The sequence below is a fragment of the Anarhichas minor genome, unplaced genomic scaffold (genome assembly GCF_050575085.1).
Source record: "Anarhichas minor isolate MPS153535 unplaced genomic scaffold, ASM5057508v1 ptg000043l, whole genome shotgun sequence".
In the NCBI taxonomy this organism is placed as follows: Eukaryota; Metazoa; Chordata; class Actinopteri; order Perciformes; family Anarhichadidae; genus Anarhichas; species Anarhichas minor.
The window spans coordinates 8,346,737-8,354,147 of record NW_027466489.1 but is presented as its reverse complement, the minus strand read 5'-3'; the positions used below and the strand labels follow the sequence as shown (position 1 = coordinate 8,354,147).

General features: G+C 39.1%; 1 long non-coding RNA gene across 1 annotated transcript; it reads left to right on the top strand.

The window, feature by feature from the left end:
• Positions 1-3,698: 3,698 nt before the first annotated feature.
• LOC142970296 (uncharacterized) lies at positions 3,699-7,087 on the top strand. Its single transcript, XR_012959265.1, has 3 exons — positions 3,699-3,800; positions 4,112-4,265; positions 6,501-7,087. It is a non-coding gene; the product is annotated as an uncharacterized LOC142970296 (long non-coding RNA).
• Positions 7,088-7,411: the final 324 nt, after the last annotated feature.

Below are 7,411 nucleotides of genomic sequence, written 5' to 3'. Positions count from 1 at the left end.
TCGCTCAGAAGTACCTGCGGCCAATCGACCCGGTCACGGCATTTTTCTGTCCTGGCCAAGGTGTCCCCCAAGGTTCGGTACTCGGTCCCCTACTCTTCATCCTCATACTCATTACCTGCTCCCCCTTGGCGACATCATACGCCACCATGGTCTCGACTTCCACTGCTATGCTGAGGACACCCAGCTCTAAATCTCCACCAAATCCATCACCCCATCACCCACTCCACCATCACCAACTGCCTCACAGATATAAAAACCTGGATGCCAGCCAACTTTCTCAAATTCAACAGCAACAAATCTGAAATCCTCATCATCGGCCCCAAATCACTAAACAAATCCCACCACAACTTCTCTCTCTGCATCGATGTCCCTGCTTTTGATCAAACCCTCTCCTTCTAACGCCACGTCAATCACATCCCATAAAACGCCTTCTTTCATCTCAAAAACATCACCCGTCTCTGCCCTCCCTCTCCCCAACAGCTGCTGAAACACTCATCCACGCCTTCATCACCTCTCGACTGGACTACTGCAACAGCATCCTGTACGGCTCACCCGAATCATCAACAAACTACAATACATCCAGAACTCAGCTGAACGTCTGCTCTCCCACTCCCGCACCAGAGACCACATCACCCCAGTCCTTCAAAACCTCCACTGGCTCTCCATACAGAAAAGAATCCAGTTCAAGATTCTTCTCATCACATACAAAGCCCTTCATAACCCTGAACCCTTTCCTTTCAGACCTCCTGCATCGACACGCTCTCAACATGACGCCGCGCCAACCTCCTTACCCCCCCTAGTCTGTCCAAGCACCGGACCTCGGGGGAGAGGGCCTTCTCCATTGCTGCCCTCTCCCTCTGGAACTCCCTCCCCCAGCACCTCAGACATTCTCTGTCAATCGCCACTTTCAAAACTGCACTTAAAACTCATCGATTTAAATCTGCTTTTAACCTGTGTAGTTAGTGATGTATGTTTTTGTGCTGTTCGATACGGTTATATTATCTATCTTGTTTATATTGTAATTGCTTCTATTGTTTCTGTTTTTAGCATGTAAAGTGTCTTTGAGTACCTTTTAAAGCACTATACAAATAAAAAGTATTATTATTATTGAAATGAGTAATAGTAACATGGGGGACTACATTTTATGAATTTACTGTTAATCAGACCACTAAATTAGCTAGCTAGCACACCCTTTTGTCCCTCAGCCTCACTCCCAACTGTTAGATGAAACTAGTATATCTGCTCTAAAGGACTGTTTGGAATACAGACTGGAACATGTTCAGGGATGGTGCCATCCAGCAGAAAAACATGAATCTGAATTAATATACATCACACATCTGCTGTGTCAAGGGCACTTTAACACATTTTATGTCATTTCTGTATCCTTTTAACAGACACACGTGTAGTATGACAATGGATCAGCCCACACATGAGTGTGTTGTTGAGTGCAAAATGTGTTTTTTGACAATTCAGTTTCTACAATTTTAAATATTTAATGTATGAATAAGTCATCTGAAAATGGACTTGAAATCAAATTATTGCTTTCCAAATAAACGCAAATATAAAACGTGTATCCTCCTGAGACTCGGTAAAGCGGGAACAGTGGACTGCCTTGACCAATCACGGTTGAGCTATTTCAAATGTTTCAATTTGCAACCGTCAAGCTGCTCTTTTCACTGCTGACTGCCAAAGAAGATGGACGTCTCAGAGGAGGACATTCCAACACTAGCGGTGAGTTGTTGGCGTTGGTTATATTACCAAAACAGTGGCCCCATATTTTAATGGAAGTGTGTGTAACGTAGTGTGTGCAGTCCAGCGGCGCCCGGTGAAACTCTTCGCCCCGTGCTGCAGCGCTCGGAGCTCCCCGCCCGCTTGCCGCCTGTGCGGCTGATGGGGGGGAGAGAGCTCCGGGCGCTGCGGTACGGAGCGAACGTCTGCACACACTGTGATGACACAGAGCTGGTTGGATATCGGTAAAGATTAATTTAAGTGAGTAACGTTAACATTATATCTCTTAAAATAGTTTGCCAACAGTATCTAGCCATCTGGCTAACATTAGCTATCAGCTAGTTAGCTGAATAACTGAGTTAAGCTAGTGGTTAACGTTGAATGAATGACTCTGCTAGCTGATATTGGATAGCTAACGTTAGCTAGCTTCTTTAACTGCCTGGGTAAATTATGTTCTGGCCATCATGATGAGCGTTATGTCATGTCAGTTCATGTTAGCATTTGTGAGCTAGCAAACACTCGGTTGGTCAAGCCTAGCTAGCTATCTTTGTTATATTTAATTCATTGTTCCGTCTGAAGTGGCGCGAAAGTGCGTAACTTTAACGTCAGTGTGTAGGTGTTGAGGTGTAGATAGAGTGACTTAGATGCGCTTAGAGCAGACAGGTGTTAGCGATGGGGCAGAGGAAAAGTAAGTATCGTTAAGTGGTTAAGCTGTAACGTTATTAAATGTAAAGTTTGGGTTAACTGTGTTTGATTTGTTAAAGAAACTAAGTGTGCCATTAACCTACATGGAACTAATATTAGCTAGCTGTTTACAATTGGCTTGAACAGGCCAATTGGCTTGAACAGCCATATAACGGCAGGGCTTTCCCTGCCGTTATATGGCTATAGGGCGAAGGACCTTTAAGCACATGAATATAAAATCTATGTGGAGAGCTTCAGGGCCCATGTCTCCCTCTCCTCTTGCATGTGCTGGCAGGCAGGAGTAGATGCTCTTATTCTGAAACTGTATTATGTTGAAATGGTGCACTGTAGTATAAGCACAATAGCTCTCATGCCATTTGAATTTTCTTTGAATTTTTATATTTAATATAATTCAGCAACGGTGTGTTTTTTTTTTTTTTTTTTCAAATAAAAAAGGTCCCTGTAGTGAGTTTTGATTATTTGACTAAAGATTAGGTGACCTCCCTTTCTGTGAATGCGTGATGCAGCATCTTTACCCTCTAAAAGTGGAAAACACTGGATAAATGAATACATTTAGTCAATACCACAATACATTTGATTGGTACTTAACGTGTGTTTTGTTTGTTGTTTACAGGAAGGGAGACAAGAGCAGCATGAATCTGTGAAAGTCCTCGCAACCACATTACAGAATGGTAAAGAATTGAAAAGAAAAATTGTGTCCAAAGCACAAACCAACTTCTGGAAAAGACGAGCGAATTGGGATTTGTCCTTGAAAGGATTTTAAAATTTAACTCGGATTTCCAAGAGTTTACTGATGTTGATAGTAGTGTACAGATAAGTTACCTTGACAGATTCCAAGTGCCCATTTTCTACCTGTTGCAAGAGAAGTCTGTCTTACTCGGTACATTTTCATATATATTATTTGGGGTTATGTGTACATCTTGTCAAATTTAGTCTAATTAGTCTAAATTTCTGCTTTGTTAGGCTTTGCTCTTAGTTCTCTTTTCAGCCTACAAAGGAACCGTTTGTATAGGATGGATTGAGACCGCTCCTCGATAAGAAAGTTCCTGAAATATTTGAGGAACTCCAAACTCAGGCCATTGTTACAGAAAAAAACAGGCTGAAACTTGTCAAAGTTTGCGTCTCTGACTTGGTGGAGAGGCACGGATTGTAAGTTTTACAGTTTATAATAAGAGTGATTAAACAAATATGCTCACTTTCCACGATTGGACTTTTTAAATCATGTACAGCACATGTTTATTGTATGTATGTCTGCGAACAGGTGGATAGAAGGCCGTGTGGTAATCACATATTTACCTCCCATGCCAGATTTCACAACTGCCCTGGCCCTTGAGTATCAGGTGGAAGCAGCCACAACGTATACAAAGGTATTGTTATAAATTCTTATGTACATCACGTTTCTTTGCATTTGCATTACCTGCATTTCTCCATTAAAGTCTGCTTGTAGCATTGACCAGGTAAAAATCACCGTACTTGCATTTAGGTGGCATTTGCGGACAATACAAGAATAGGACTTCTTACAATCAGCATCTATTTGATTTTGCTGTAAAAACAGTTTGCCCAATTATTATCTAAAAAGAGTTTGATCGTTGTATGACCTTGTTGATATGCCCTGAAAAGACTGATGAGCTTGGTGGTTCTAAATATTAACTTTCATTTGTATTGGGTTCCTTGTCAGGGTAAATCCAGACTCCAGCAAATGCAGTGCCAAGGTCAAGAAAAGAATGGAAAGTGGAAGACCAGTAAAGCGCAAGACATCAGATATGAACCAACGCGTCAAATCCTTCATGAGGGACTTCACTGCATTTGACTGGCAGAATAACCAGATGGAGGTGAGGCTCTTATAATAACATGGCCTTTAAAGAGTTCCCTCTTGTGGTATTTATCCATGAAGGTTTGGTTTTTATTTGTCAAAGTTTTGAAATATTAGTCTCTTAGATAATGTTAAAGTTAAATCTGCTTTCAATGTGTCCTTGATACTTTAAATAATATATCCAGAACACACATTGGACAGTTTTCAATGGAACTAATTTCCACTGAAGAAATAGTCATTGTCATGTAATGTCAATTTCAAATGGGATATTTTGAACCGTGTGCAGGCATAGATGTCTGTTTTCTGCCCTTCTAGTCACAAAAAAGACCAATATGTGGCTATTAATGGTATAAACGCAATCTGGCATTCAACAAAAATAATATAAAATGGACGTAAAACTTTTACTGCTAATATATCACTTCAGATAAAAAAGGAGACGACAGGAATTTCCATCAACTAAACAGACATGACATTCCACGGGATGCTGCAAATTGCTTTCACAATAATCCCTCTTGTTTTTCACATGCAGTCTAGTGCACATGCAGTCTAGAATTTAACAATGATATGATTTAGTAGAACAAATTACATTTAACAGATCTATTCAGGTCTGATGTTGACCAGCTGGGGTAGGATTGAAATTGCCAGTTGGTTTTCTTCCGAGTGTGGTTCTGAAAATACACAAGTTTATTCCCAAATCAAAAGATTTCAAAATTATGGCCATTCATACAGTTTTTTTTTACCATGTATTTTGTATGTAGAGACATTATACCTAGCCCAAACAAAAACAAACTATAACAACTAAATGCAAAAACTAAAACTATTCATTTCTGACAAACTGAAACTAAGCTAAAACCAGCAAATACTCTGAATGCTAACTAAAACTATGAAATTGAAAAGTCAAAACTAATATAAAATATACTTAATTTAAAAACTATTACAACCTTGCTCCACACAGAACAGAAATAATTTGTCAATAAAAGATTAGACTTTTTGTTGCATATGAGCGTGGAAAAAGGAACTGTATATGATCATTTAGACCGATTTTATAAAGTAATTTGAATAGATATTTTAAAAAAAATATATACGTATATATATATATACATGTATATTGTCTAATGGCATAGAATTGAATGGAGTATTGTGTAAGATCAAAAGTTTTATATTGTATCTGCTAGATTTCCCAGCATGCAACAGCAAAAACAAACAATTGAATGTAAGTAAGTAATCGTAAACATTACCACCACTAAGTGTCCATTACATATGTTAAACTCTGTCCAACAACAGTAAAATTTAAGAAATCTGTAAAATAACACTCATAAACTCTGAATTGAGTTTTATTACTATTGCACGCTGGAAGTTAATCTGTCAGAATGTGGCTTTTTCTGATGCCATATACTATTGAACTCATCTGCGCTAACTGTGTCAACAGGTTTATATGCACTGTAAATCTGCATATATACATGTAGCATATCAGTAACCAGAGCAAGCGTGGCTTACTGATTTTAGCTCTACAGATAAAAGATGATGTGGCCTCGTTTTTTTCTTCCGTGTTATTTTATCCGTGTGTGTCTGTTTGAGCGAACTTCAACTTAAAATATTTAGATAACTTAGAACTGATGAACTGGTGGCAGTGAGAGAACAGGCATGCACACAGACAAAGCAGAGTTCCTCCTCACAACAGTATGAGTTTTACTAAACCTCCAATTTTCACACTGACTACACCAAGACGCGTAGCTAAAACGCGTCACCTGCAAAATCATTGCATTCCTTTCATACACCGTGCGCACCTTAGATAAAATATTCTCAACTTTTCAGCACCAGGTGCGGAGTCGCACTGCTTGTCAATGTCACAATTGACAGAGGCAGCCAATCAAGTCAAGCAAGATGCAGGCTTTACTACTTTACCACTGACTTCCTGTTTTTATGCCAGTAGATGTGGTTGGAATGGACATTGCTCGCCTGGTAGCAAAACCTTGTTTATAATACAGTTCAGGCATCAGTTTGCTGGAAAGGGCCGACTGTAACCTAGGTGTATGTAACCCCCCCCCCCCCCCCCCACGCCACAACAAAAAAATATATACACCTGTCCCCACACTGGTGACTCCAACCCATGAATGCCAGATTGCCTTCACACCACTAAAGATATATGTGGGACATTGATCTCCCACAGGTCAAATAATATTCCTTAATCCCTGCTTCATCCACTCAAATGAAGTTAATTTCTTATTTGCTATTGTTTTTGTTGTTTTTTCAGGGATCTGCTATTCATTTTGCACTGTGGAGCTGATGGACTGAATAGTGATGGACTCACTAAGAGGCAAGGAGCCACAGACTACTTTGCTCAGTGAAGTCACCTCAGTTCGTCCGTGGAACAGGGTGAGCTCTCTTTGTATGTAAAGGGAAACAGTATTATTAAGATGTTACTATCATTGTTTTAAATGGAACTGTCACTGATGCATATGATTGGTTCAATTTCTATAAAATATACCAATTGTTAAGTATGAACTGCACTGTATACTAATGTGTATAGTACACTGTTTTTGCAGTTAGCATTAAGGTTTTCATGGAGATGTAATACTTTTTTGTGTGTTATTTGTGTATTATATCTACCCAGAAGTAAATGCACAAAAGCTCTCAAAAAGAGATTTAATACTTAAAAGTTGAGAGACAGCTAGAGTTACTTTTTAAGCTGTCTACCTCAAATTCCTCCTGTAGAGTACATGTTAACTGTCACAGCACTTGGTTTATTGGCCCCTTCTTACTGTGGCAATTCCTCTACACTCTTAATGTTTAGTAAGGGGAATGAATTAGTTTGGCACCATTTTTGCATTTGGTTTTGTGTATTCAAAGTTTTTTTAAATGTGTTTTATGCAAGAATGTGTGTAATATATTTACCAAATGGTGCCTTTTCAATAACAGAACATATCTAAAATTGGCAGAAGAAAAGGCCTCATATTTTTGTGTTTTTGTTATCGCCACAGTTTCAAATGTTGCAATATTCATGTTTTTGGATATTAATATCCATCGTTTTGTGATTGTAAATGTTTAGAGATTACAGCTCTTGTCAGTTATGCACATTTCAGAAGAAGATAATTGTCATTGGGTTATCAAAAGAAAACAAAATTCCTCGTGCATTGTTTGTTGAAGCCATGGTATACTCGCAAG